A 14,470-nucleotide genomic window follows, 5' to 3' on the forward strand; every position below is an offset into this window, starting at 1 on the left:
ACACCTTGAAAATGATTATGTTTGAACAGCACACTGGATTAACTATAGGGGATTTGGGAGCCTCTGCATGGCTATGGTGAAAAAAATTCATTGCATTTTCTTTATATCAAAATAATTTGAAAATAAAAATAAAATACAGAGTTTCAAGTGTAGTATTTGTGGCGGGCAGGGAACGCACCATTCCAAACCTCCTCATGGCAAGGCTTGCTCAGGGACTGACCCACCTTGCACAAGGACACATCTGTCTTGGGGCAGCTCATATCTAATGAGCAATCAAGGCAGGAGTACAAGGACCCAGCCGTATTGGCCCAACAGGGAACAAGTCTGAGGGGGCTTGAAGGAAGTTTCCAGAGCTGCCTGGAGATAGGGATGAGGTGGGGAGGGGGTTGGCCCAGACTTTGAACCCCTCACAATCCAGTGTCCTCTGCCAAATCCTGCTTCTGCCCCTTTCTCTTCAGAGGTGGGGATCCCTAATAAACACCCTGCCCTACAAACTCCATTTCAGCTTCTGTTCCTGAGGAACTGTCAAATGACAAAGACAAAGAATAATACAATTTAATAACAAGGTTGATGTCCTTCATTCAAGGGAAAACAATCCACAGACTGGGGGAGTACATGCCTCACAAGCAGTGAAACACTCTTCCCAAGGGATTTGGGGCAAGAGCAAGTCTTATAGCACTTTCTTTCAGATAAACACCCAGAAGTGAAATTGTTGGATCATACGGTAGTGCTATTTTAAATTTTTTAAGGAACCTCAACAGTTATCTACAGTGGCTGCTCCAACTTACATTCCCACCAACAGTGCACAAAGAGGTTCCTTTTCTCCACATCCTCACCAACACTTGTATTGTCTTTCTCATACTAACCATTCTAACAGGTGTGAATTGATATCTCATTGTGGGGTTTTTTTGGTTTTGTTTTAATTTACTGCAGCATTTTATTTTCCTCACATAAGACACAGTGCTGGGGCTTAATGTTCTCACATGACAGCAGAAAACCAAAATTTGAGAATTGTGCACCAAAAAAACCCCACTTTACATAAATTAAAAGGATGAATACATACATTTACATGTGTAAATGCAAACTGTTTCCCAGTTCAAGGCAAGCAATAACCCATGGTGCTCTGAAGAAAAGTAGATTTGAAGGCTTGGACCTCCCAACCCTATCAGACCAGCAGGGCAGAAATGACAACCGGTTCAGGACTCTTGCCAGCCTCTAGAGAAATCCTGGAATAGGCAGCTCTTACACATTAATAGCCTGCACAGATCAAGAAACTCATGGTCCGGTAGACTCTCATCAAGCCAATAGATTTGTCTTCCATAAACATGTTCTCACCTCAGTCATGATGTGACTGAGCAACATGTATTAAGGTTTTAAGTCAAAGATAGATACAGCATACTAAACATACAAACAGAACAGTTAACTTGAATACAAGGTCAAAAATAGCAACAAGTTCTACAGTCCAGTGCTAGTATCAGATACACGTTTCAAGGACATATTTCTTTTCAAAGGCTTATTCCAGTTTCATGAGACTAGCATGAGGTTTGCTAGGGCATATTTACACTGTTGAATTAACTCATGTAGCAAATACTATGCATCTGCTCGAAGTCCAGTTAGAGGCATTTGTGGAGGATGATGGAGAGACCCACCTCCTTGTATTCCTGCTACTGATCCACATCTGCTGGAGGGTGGACAGCGAGGCTAGGAGGGAGCCCCCATCCACACTGAGTACTTATACTCAGGAGGAGCGATGCTCTTGATCTTCATTGTACTGAGGGCCAGGGCCATGATCGCCTTCTGTTTCCATCAGTGAGCCAGGATACATGGTGGTCCCACTGGACACCACCATGTAAGAGTATAGTGTGTTGAGCACCTGGGTAGCTCAGTTGGTTGGGCATCTGCCTTCAGCTCGGGTCAAGATCTCAGGGTCCTGGGATTGAATCCTGCATCAGGCTCCCTGCTCAGCGGGGAGTCTGCTTCTCCCTCTATCTGCTGCTCCCCCTGCTTGTGTGCTCTCACTCTCTCTCTCTTAAATAAATAAAATCTTTAAAAAAAAAAAAAGAGTACAGTGTGTCATCATCATACTTCATGATGGGAGTTGAAAGGAGTTGAAGGTGGTCCCATGGGTGCCACAGGACTCCATACCCAGGAAAAAGGACTGGAAGAGTGCCTCTGGACACCAGAACTGCTTGTGGCTGGTGGTGATCACCTGACTATAGCTCATAACTATTCTCCTGGGAGCAGGAGGATGTAGCTGTGGCCCCAGCTCCTGCTCCAAGACATAGCAGACCTCCAGGATGTCATACAGGATTTCCTGCTCAGCCACTGTGGTGAAGCTGCAGTCATGCTCCATGAGAATCTTCATGCGATGGTCTTTCAGGTCTCAGCCAGCTAGGACCTGACACAGGATGGTATGGGGCAGAGTGTAGTCCTCATAGATGGGTACTGTGTGGGTGACTTGGTCCCCATAACTCATGACAATACCAGTGGTACAGCCAGAGGCATATAGGAACAACACAGCCTGATGGTCATGTACCTAAGCAAAGTATGGAAGATCTGGAATATGACCTGAATCATCTCTTAGTTGGCCTTGACATTCAAGGTGGCATCAGTCAGCAGCACAGGGTGCTCCTCAGGGTTCTAGAAGTTGTGGTGCCAGATCTTCTCTATGTTTTCTCAGTTGATGATGATGCCATGTTTGATGGGGTACTTAAAAGTTAGGATTCCACTCTTGCTCTGGGCCTCATCACCCAAGTGGTCCTTCTGTCCCATGCCCACAATGATGCCTGGTGTCAGGGGTGCCTGACAGTGGACAAGAACATGTCCTGGACAAGGGTGGGGGAGTCATTCCCAGCAAAGCCAGATTTGCACATGCCAGAGCCAGTCATGATGAGCAGTGTGGTTTCTTCTAGTGGAGGTGGTGGGCCCAAGGGTGGAGTGAAGCAGGCATTGTGGTTTGATTTGCATTTCCCTAATGATTAGTGATGTTGAGCACTGCACCTTTTCATATACCTGATGGCCATGTCTATTCAGAGCCATCCATTTTTAACTTGATTTTTTTGTTGTTTTTTCTTTTTTTTTTTGTGAGTTGTAGAAATTATTTATATATTTTAAAAATCAACCCTTTCTCAGATATAAAATTTGCAAATACTTTTCTCCCATTCAGCAGGTTGCTTTTTCATTTTGTTGATGGTTCCCCTTGCTATGCAGAAGCTTTTCAGTTTGATGTAGTCTCACTCATTTATTTTTGCAAATAATTCTTACTAAATCATTGAAAATAATGATGAAGTTCTTATTTGTAGACTGCGCACATATTGCTAGAGCTGTCATCATGTGGCTCAATTCAATGTTACTAAAAGTGAATAGCAGCTACACCATGGACAAAGGTATGGGATATGAAATCAGAGATTCAAGGCTGCCCCTCCGGGCTATGCTAGTCAGAAAACCCTGACCCTGACCTACTGTGCCCTCTTCAGACTCATGAAACAAAAATGCCTTCAGGAACTCTGGATCTAGCAATTTTAGTAGCTGCTCAGTGGCAATCCCCTTCTTGGCAGTAGTCAGAGTATCCCAGTGGAATAGCAAATGCCCAATTCTTCCGATCACCCTTGCTGCTTCTGTGGACTACTGGATTTGCCATCAGACCTCCTCATTCAGGCAGTCCCCTGCAAGCCCCGAATGAGGCGGCTCATGGCTGAGTTTGCCAGAATAAATACAGAACAATTAGTTAAATTTGGATTTCATGAAAAGAAGAAATACTTTTTTTTTTTCTAGAAAAGCCATGTCTCAAATATTATATGGAGCTTACTTGTATTAAAAAATGTTTTAATCTGAAATTCAAGTTTAACTGGGTGTCATGTATTATTACTTGCTAAATCTGGCAACCCTACTTGAAGTGTGAAGGTTCTGGTCATCCCAGGCCCACCCCATCCTGGGATGGACTAATGAGATCAATATTTCTTGGATTACCTATCATTTTCTCTGTGTATCTTTTGGAAAATGCTATTGCTGGATTTCATATTGTTGATTCCTTCAGTCTTTTTGAAACTCTTCTTTGCCTTCCTTGACTCATCTTTCTTTTCTTTTTAAAATCTGACCAGTGTTTCTCTGCATTCTAATTCTTGCCCCACTGTCTAAATCAAAGGTTAGTCAACATTTCCTGTAAAGGGTCAGACAGTAAATATTTTATTTTTTGAGGACCACATAGTATCTGTCATAACTCCTGGACTCTGACTTTGTAGAGCAAAAACAGTAACTGGCAATATGCAAATGAATGCACATGGCTATGTTCCAATAAAACTTTATTTACACAAATAGGCACTAGGACAGACTTAGCCCATAGGCCATAATTTGCCAATCCCTGCTCTAGATGCAAGTGCAGCTGGATCAGTCCTTGTCTTTCTTCATTGTTTGTTCTTTTATCGATCTCATCTAATTACATGATAGGCCTACCACTTGTATTTCAGTGACATGCAAATCTGTATCTCAAACCCTGACTTTCCTCCCAGTCTACAGTCTTGTATTCCAGAAGCCTGCAAGATGATTCTTCCTGAATGTCTTATAGACACTTTAAATTCATCAATCCCAATTTCTCTCTGAAAGCACCACATCTCCTGTTCCTCTCCACAATCTCTATTTCTGCCAGGATAACCACTATCCCTATGGCTAAACCCAGCTCAAAATTTCCACAGGTGTTTGGTTTCCTCCTTTCCCCAGCTGCCCATATTCACCCAGTGGACAAGTACTATAAATTCAACATATTTATTTCATATCTGTGTCTCCTGTCCCTTCCTACCACCAAGGGGAAGTTTTCTGTACCTCTTCTCATTGCAATATTATCCAAATGAATCTAGACACCAGACAACAACCAAATTTCTCCAATACTATTAGATTGCCTTTCCTTGGAATGGTTCTGATTTCTCTCTTTCTTCCTACCGTCCTCTTGAAGACTTTTTAATGCTTTTATATTAAAGTCTAGATTCTTTAGCCTGACATCAAAGACCCTCTCTGAGCAGATTCAACTCTTTAATTGTGTGCACCATTAACAGTAATCAAAACAAACTATGTGCAGTTCCCTAGCTACTCAAACACTTTCTTATCTACTTAATTCTCCCATGCTTTGGTTTTCCGCTGCCCTTCCCAACCCTGGTCACCTAATTCCTACCTACATTGGAGGACCCAGCTCAAATACCTTCTCCACAAAGTCATCCCTAACCTTCCATCTAGAAGAAATGTTTCCATATTCAAACTTTTGTCTCCACTTAGATTATACCTCCCTCACAGCTATTATAATTTTCTACCTTGTATCACACTAGCTCCTGCCCTATCTCCTTGATATGGTTTGAAATCTGGTAATAGAGTCTCTGAATTTCCTTTTCTTTCCCCCCAAAAGATACAGTAAAAAACCTTCCAACCTTCCTCATTTTAGGTGTTCAATACATACTTGGTAAACAAATAAAAAAATAGAAGATTAGTATTCTATATACAAAAAAAAAATTACTGAGTGAATGAGTGTGTATGTGTAAAGAGAGAAAAATTGTGGATGGGTAGTTAATTTTAACTCATTCTTCATTTTTCCACCTTCCCTTTTTTTCACTGTGGCGGAGGAGAAAGGGGCATTTAACCCAGATCTACCTATTTCAACAGCCTCCATTCTTTTTTTTTTTAATGTTTTATTTATTTATTCATGAGAGTCAGAGAGAGAGAGAGAGAGAGGCAGAGGCAGAGGGAGAAGCAGGCTCCCCACCTAGCAGGGAGCCCGATGCGGGACTCGATCCAGGACCCTGGGATCATGACCTGAGCCGAAGGCAGACGCTTAACCATCCAGGCGCCCCCAACAGCCTCCATTCTTATCTACAAAGATATACTGCCTCTCATATTAAAAATAACAATTAACTTGGAAGTGAGGATTGGAGACTATTAGTAAATGTGTGGTTTTTATTTCGTGTGTATTAAGAAATGGATAGCAGAGTAGCAGTCAGGTCCAGATCTACTAAGGAATTAGAAAATCATACCAGTTATTTTAGCAGAGGTAATGTAATATAAAGAATTCTGACTAGGTATAAAGTTGTAACCAGATAACTAAAAAAGTAAGAGAATTCCAAGGTATTAAAGATGTGGTGATTGAAGGAGGCAACTACCACCCCTGTGGCCTGGGAGAAACAAAAGGAAGAGATTAAAAGTATCAAAATTTATAAAAATCAACAAAATTTACAAAAATTAAAAGTATCAAAATTTACAAACTTAAAAGAAGAATCTCATCAGGCTGAAACTCAGGTTCTGAAAACAGGAACCCTGTTTAGCTGGTGTTAAAAAACACTGCAAGTGAATTCAGCCGCATCTACAGGAAGGAACCCTGCTGCCCGGGAGAAGCAGCATTGCTGGGGAGAGGATCCTAAGAACAGGAAGTAGAGAGGGAGGAGCAAATCCCTCCTTCCTCATCCAGACCCTGTAATGTCCCTACTGACAGAGCCTAATATAGAAGCAGCTGGCAAAGCAGAAATATGGTTTGCAGGGCCCCAGTCCCTGCAGCACAGAGATATAGAGCTATAAAAGGATGGGTTTGGAATTGAGAGGCAATAACTTAAGAAGTGGTCCAGGAAAGACACCTATGAAAAGGTACCTATTGAAATGTGGCACTTGTGAGCTTGAGAATGAAGTCAAATAGGCTAACATAAGCAATATGAGATCTCTCACCTTAAAAGTAAAATTGTAAAGACCTCTAGGTGGGGACCCGAAACACGTAAAAGGAAAAAAAAAAAAAAAAGATGCAGACAGATTTCTTGACTTCAAAAATCAAATAACAGCTCAAGAAAACACCAAGACAAATTACCTGTGATCTTGAAAACAGTGAGGGGGGTTAGGGAATTTGTCATAATTGGCAAAGCATTGTTAATTCAAACCCCAAGGAATGCTAAAATGCCAGTTTCACACTAGAGGTCACCCCAGTAAGAAAATATAATTGTACCATCCTTTATTGTTCCCCTGTAGCTGTTACAATATTGGAGAGCTGCTCCTTATTGCAAAGAGATTGGATTTTTATGAGACTGACATGCTAAGCAGCTTTCTAGTCAAGTAAAATACTGCATTAAACAGAATTCACTTTCGTACTTTGGTTGAGAAGCAGATATATTGACTGTATAGTACAGAAGACAGTATTCATTACATGCAATCACTGACCTATTTCTAAGGTATCAACTTTAATCAGAGGTAGGTCAACACTGTTATCAAGAAACAATACACTGGATATTACATAGAGACTGATACTGAAGAAATACTGCCTCATGTCAGTATTTAAATTGGGGAAAATACTGCCTTGTATCAACAGAACGCAGGTGTACTACATGAAATAATTACACTACATAGTTTAACAAACTCATTAATTTTAGAGTTTATTGCATTAAAGGCATTTACGGCTTAGGAAATTAGGGTGTCTTTATCATTTCATGGCAAATTATGATGATTCAAGGACATCTTCCAGAAATGACATTTGTTAAAATTCTTAATGGCAAGGGATCCTCTGTAAGTACAGAATTCCAATTTTCAAAATCATCTGAATGCACTAAAAATAAGCTGATCATTCATTGATATGATGTGGATCGCTTTTACTGTATCTCCATGTCAATGTTCCTTTGATATTTGTGCTCCCAGCTTTTACTACCCACTAACTCTGATTGCTGTTGTTGTTTTGTTGCTGTTCTTGTTTGTTCTTGTTTGTTTGCTGTTCTCTCCCAATATTCTGGTCTTTCTACATCATTCATGGAAAATACCTACTACGTTTTTTTCTTTATACTTCAGTTGCCATTCTTGGAGCCACCAATGACCATGTTGTTTAAAGTGTCCAAGAGCCTAACCCCTCAAGTCTGTGACCCCCTCACTCAGTGTGGTCTTTTCTTGCACCCCACTTCAACAAGCAGCTCACCTGGTCACATCCTTTCTGTTTTGATCAAATAAATGCACCACCTTCCAAATTTCTATTAGATAGAAAGATTATACTGTATTGTATTATTATATATCCATTCATTGTACTATGCTCCCTAGTATATCCAAATCCACTGATACGTCACTTTTCTACAATCTATCACTTCTCGAGTTGGTACTGCCCTCCATTCAGGTTTAGAACCCATGGATTATCATTATAATTATTCACTAGTTACCCATTCAACTTTCTTGCCCCACTTTCCCTCGATCATGCTCCTTTGGATAAATCCCCACCTTGGTTAAACCCAATTATCTCGTCATTCTATACTTTTCTCCATAAAGCTGAATGTTGCTAAGGAAAAGACATAGAAACATGCAGTCAGGTCTAAATTTGAAAAATCAAGATAAGAATTATTTGACAATAATAACCAGAGAGTCAAAGGGTCTCTCAATAATTCAAATATACTTCCAGAATACATTCACTCACCTACTTAGCAAAATGGACTTTTAATATCTTCTCTCTCCTCAAACCTTCAGCTCAACTATTCCCCAAAGACACATATACACACATACTCTCAGCTAGTGATATTGTCTCATATTTGAGAAAAAGGAGGCAACTAAAGAGAAACTGCCTTATCTTACCACTACCAAGTCCACCACCTTCCCTGGATCTGTTACCACAGTCTCTGGCTGTCCCTCCATTATAATGAAGTATGCCTTCCCTGTGTACCCCTAAACTTGTGCTCTAGGCACCACTCTTTTTCTACTTTTCAGGGTATCCATTCAGTTCCTGGTAATCAATTTCTCCCTCTCTACTGAATCATTCCCATCAACACATACACATTCTTCTTGATGTCATAGTATCACCATTGCTATTGACCCCATATAACCTCCCTTGACCCCATGGTCCTCCTTCAGTTTCTGGAGTACTTTTCTGCTCCTTTTATAGCAAAAGTTATTGAATGGCTTATTTATGGTCCAGTCTTTACTTCCTGCCATGCCATCTCTCCTTAGCCCATTATTTTTCCTACACAATTGATTCTTCTTGTCAAGGTTATTAGGAATCATCACCAAAGTCCACCACGTTTCCAAATTTACTTGGCAGCTATAATTCTTCATCTTACTCAAATTATTGGCAAAATTAGACACTGTCAGCCACTCAATCCTCCTTAAAACACATCCTTAATTTTTGTGACTCCACATTTTGCTGTTTTTTTCCTTATACCTGAATCACTTCTGCTCAGGCTCTTTTTTCTGGCCCGCCCCTTCATTTCAAAACTGAAAAGCTGGAGTGCCCCAGAGATCCTCCAAAGCTCCACTATTCTCCATCTCCAGTATTTTCCTTGGTGAGCTTTTATATATTCCCACTATTTTAATACCATCTGTGGAGACTATTGAATTTGTATCTCCATCACTGACCTCTCCACTGAGCTCTAAACTCTAAGCTGTAATTAACTGTAATTCTATGATTGACATTTCCACTTGAATATCTAATCATCTCATTAATCCCAATATGGCCAAACAGAAGCTTGATTCCTTTGATTTTATCCCCAATGTGCACTTTTGAACTCCTTCCCTGCCAGTATCTCCACCAACCACCTGGTGCTCAGGTACAACATTTAGCATCATTTCAATTCCTCTCTTCCCCTCATTCTCCTCTCTCACATGAAATCCCTAAACAAATTACTTCAGATTCAACTCCAAAATAGATTTTAAACCTCCCCACTCCTTTTTATCTCCCCTGCACCAGCCACTTCCAGTTGCAATCATTATCACCTGCATGATTGCTCTAATCTACAAGAGAGGTCATTTCCATTGCTGGAACTATCTTTTCCACTATCATTTCCATTGCTGAAATATCTTTTCAAAACATAAATCTTTTCACATAACACAACACACACACACACTTAAAGCCCACAATTTCTTTCCCTTGGTACTTAGAATAAAATCTAAAGTCCTTCCTGTTGCCTATAAGAACCAATATGACATGACCCAGTTCCACCTTTCTAGCTTCAGGACCTAGTGCTCTCTCCCAATCTCATTATACTTCAGCTCTAACAGCTTTGTTTTTATTCCTCAAACTCACCAAATTCTCTCTGCCTCAAGGCCTTTGCACTTGTCCTTGTCTCTGCAGAGCTCTGTGTGGCTGGCCTTTATTACAGCTCACACTCTATCTTCACGGAGGCACCATCATCCTGCAATATACCATCCTGCTTTAGCTTCTTCACAGCACTCATCACTTTTGAAACTCTCTTGCCCATTTTTTGTTATTGTTTACTTTCTTTTTTCATCTGTCATCTCTCTCTAAGACAAGAACCTTATATATATTTTTGCCACTATATCTAGAGCCTACATTATCTAGAGCATAGTTGACTCTAAATAAATATGTGTGGAAGGAGGAAAAATGTGAAAGAAGGAAGGAAATAGGATTTAATGATTTTCTCATAAAGGTAATGACACAACTACTTGTACAGTTTCTCTAACATCCATCTTTCCAACTTCCCAACTAAATTTCATCTCTGCAAGTTTATGCCTAACAAAGTACAGAGCACAGCTTAGCTCAGAGGCACGGCTCTGTTAAATAAAACTAATTTGACAGGATCAGACCACTGGGGTTTAGCCATTCACATTCTGGATGGCTGGAAATCATAGTGTGCCAAACCTCCTTGGGTACTCAGTGAACCACACTCTCCACCATCTCCCTACACACTCCAGGCAATTACCCATCTGGTTTGCCTGGCTCGCCCAGTCGTATTTGAATGAGGTTTTCAGCTGAAAGTGAATGGTGTGTACCCGACCTGAAAGGCAGCCTCCGGCAGTTGTATCCCAGGCCTGCTTTCAGCTGTAGCCATTCTCTCCAGACGGGGGTCAGGATCCTCTCCAAAAGCAGCAGGACAGGTAAAGACAGAGGAGGGAAATGGGAGCCTAGGCAGGAGTCAGGAGACCTGGGTTCGAATCCCTGTCTGTCTCAAGTTCACTGTGACCTGATGAAATCCCTGCACCCCTCTAGATTTGCTTCCCAGCTGCAAACTATGGGGTTCATACTAGGTAACTCTAGGAATTTCTTCCAGTTCTAACATTCCAAACTTGTAAACCACCAAGTGGCAAGCATTTGCTGGGTTGCAAATTCTCTAACCCAACAAGCCAATCTCCAACCTGGGATGAGTGGTGACATTACCACCATGTGGGTTTTTTATATTTGCCCAGAAACTCATAATTACGAGGTTACCCTCACCACACCCCTTTGACATACATGGGTGACAAACACTAATTACCCTGCTTTGCTGGAGGAAGAAAGATGGCACAGAATGATTAAACAACTCACCCTGTTTACCAAAAGCAGTGGTCTGGCAGGGACTAGAAATCCATGAATCTGAGTAGTAGACCTGAGCTCAGGACATTAGGCCACAGGGCTCTGCTAGAGCATACCAGTGTTTGGCTTCACTTGTTTTTTATTCTGGAATAGATGAAAAACAGTCATGATTGCATTCTCTTTTCTGAGCGATTCACTGCTGTTAGTGCTAATGCAATTGGATAAAAGAGAGAAAGTTCTATTTACTTCAACCAAAAACCTAAGAAAATTTTGTGTGGGCAGGCAGTGAGGTACACAGGGAGAGTATGGACTTTGAAGTAAGAGACACTTGTCTTTGTTTTGTGAGCAAACATTTTTCCAGGTATTAAGAAAGCACAAAAAGCATAAAGATGTGTAAGACTCAATTCCACTCATAGCTCTGCAAGATAACCTAATTCTCTGAGTTTTGCTTTTCTCATCTGTAAAATGTAACTGATAGAACTTGCCCACAATGTCCTTGCAAGGATGAAAAGTGATGAGAAAAGGCAGTTACTCCCATTGTGGTTCCTCAGTTAATTAGCACCTTTTCCTCTTTCTCCTCTTCCTTATCTAGGGAACACAAAATTGGGTGTTCCCTACCCACACACCCAAAGTCCCCTGCTATTCACCATTATCCAATGAAGAAAGACCAGAGCACAGGCCACTAAAGCAGGTGACCAATCATCCATGAGGTGAAGGGATCCCTGGTATCTCCTGTTCCAGACTTGCTAATGACATAGGGTATCTTAAAAATGAATAACTGACCCTGTGTCTCCACCTGTAACAGTGGAACTAACCAAATTGTCCCAGGGAATATTCTGGAAGAAAAGGCCTCTGAAAGGTTTATAGACTCTTGGACATAAAATGTAGACTAAGTGCTATGATTTTTTTTTTAAGATTTTATTTATTTGACAGAGAGAGACACAGCGAGAGAGGGAACACAAGCAGGGGAGTGGGAGAGGGAGAAGCAGCCCTCCCGCTGAGCAGGGAGCCCGATGCGGGGCTCGAACCCAGGACCCCGGGATCATGACCTGAGCTGAAGGCAGATGCCTAATGACTGAGCCACCCAGGCGCCCCAGTGCTATGATTTTTTTTTTTGTCAGTCTTTCAAGTTACACTCAAACATCTCTAGTCCTCTGAATAGCCACTTCAGCCTCCTTATCCATCAGCTTAGTCTCTATCATGCCGCCAGCAGAGACATCTGCAGAAGCTAGTGAATAAGAAAAAGAGACACAAAGTAGGGAAGGAACACAGTTCACCAACTAAGGCAAACGTCTTAGCTTGTTTCCTTTTCTTACTCTTATAGAGATTTGGAGAATCACATTTTTCAACATCAGGCTTCTGTTTTTAACCAATATTGTTAAAAACAGGGGACTCAGAATGACAAACAAGAGACAAGTTTGCACTGAGGTGGTCTGGTGATGAGCCCTGGAGCTCTGGACGCTGAGTTGGGAGACATGCTTTCAGGCCTGCACCTACCACCAGTGGGCTGTGTGGTGATCTGTAAGAGTATGAACTCCTGTAATGAACTGAGATTCATTCCCCCACCTCTGTATAAGTAGGCTAAGAATAAACTGTCCCCAAAATGCTTACTAGAACTAAAGTCCTATGAATCCTGGAATAACGTACATAGAAGCTGACACACAGTAGCCACACACACCTTATATTCACAGTGTTGGGGGCCCATAGGTCCAAGGGTCCTATATTCTCATGCCCTCTGCTATAACATTGTTCATTTTTTTTTGGAGTAGAAGCAGACTTTATATCCCTGAGAGAAACATAAATATATATAAGAACTATGTGTTCCAATACAACTGTATCATTAACAAGTTTCCTAGGTATTTTAGATTAAAACAAAAAAATCCATGGATTTTGAGAAACTCTGGTCTAGACATACATATCCCAAACTACTAACCAGGTAAGAAAGCAAAACACAGGAAAAGACACTTTCAGTATTTGAAAGAAATTAATAATGAACATGTCACTTAAAATAATTATTCTCAAACTGTATTTAAAAAGTTTTAAAAAAATTCAGATTCCTGAGTCCTACTCCATACCTTAGTCAGAACTGTGGGGAAAGGAGTGTAAATGGCCCAGTTACAGGCATATTTGCAAAGCTCCTAAGGCCATGCTGCTGATTGCCCAGCTCTGGAAACCACTGTTAGAAAGCAAAACCTCAGCAGCCAAGTCTGGCAAGTATGTCAGTCCCTCTCCTCAGTGCCCAGCAGAAGTAATTTCTCCTCTCACTTGTGAACATCTGTGATAATCATCACAAAGAGCCGGCTTGTTTGTTAATGGGGGGAAGAAAAGCTATTTACCTAGTTTGCAAGCCAAGGGAGAGCTTAATTAATGTCAGAGTAGATACGATTTCCTCCTCTCTCCTTGCCCTAGGAACTCACAGGGATAACGAGAGGATTTTTAATTAATGTTTGAAAAGCATTCTGAGATCCCTGGATGAGAGGTGCTGGAGAAGGGCACAACATGATTATTATTGTTATTAATAGTAGTTGTAATAATAGAAATAATGAAGTTCTCTAAAGTGATTTTTTTAGAAAATTCATGACATCAATTGCCAGTACATTTTTGTGGCAAGAATTTTGGAGAGAATGAAGGAGAAAGGAAAAAAAAAGATATAAGGAAAATAAAAATACTTTTTTTACCCAATATAACTGGGTAACACTTTGAGGTTCTAGCATGAGGACTCCATGAAAAGTTCTTCTTATACTTTTCCAAGGTAAATTAAAATATAACTATTAATTTCTATGTTACCAGTGAATGATTATGAAGGAACATAGTTATGAAGGAAAGAACCCAAGTTTGGAAAATGGAAGTTCAGAATTTGGGGCTTATCATTGCCTATTTACTGGCTTACCACTTACTAACTATTTAACCTTGGGCAAATCACATTATCTATATTTCCTTATTGATAAAATGGGAAGATATTGAAATATGTTCTACCCAACTCACAGATTAATGAAGATGAATGGAGATGATAAATGTGGAAATTTTTTATATGTCTGAGTTGTTCAACAAATATTATTAATGATGATGATGATGATGATGATGATTACACCAAAAATTCACATTGCAAGATGGCAGAAATGAATGTACATTATTTATAACAGATTTTTTAAAAATATATTATTTTAATTTATGAAGTAAACTTATTCTTCAAGGCTTACAATAAAAAGCACCTTCAGGGAGTTTAGAAAGAGTTCT

The 14,470-nt window shown here is 40.5% G+C and overlaps 1 pseudogene; it reads right to left on the reverse strand.

The window, feature by feature from the left end:
• Positions 1-2,086: 2,086 nt before the first annotated feature.
• On the reverse strand, positions 2,087-8,622 carry LOC110579733 (annotated as a pseudogene).
• Positions 8,623-14,470: the final 5,848 nt, after the last annotated feature.

The sequence above is a fragment of the Neomonachus schauinslandi genome, chromosome 13 (genome assembly GCF_002201575.2).
Source record: "Neomonachus schauinslandi chromosome 13, ASM220157v2, whole genome shotgun sequence".
NCBI classification, from domain to species: domain Eukaryota; kingdom Metazoa; phylum Chordata; class Mammalia; order Carnivora; family Phocidae; genus Neomonachus; species Neomonachus schauinslandi.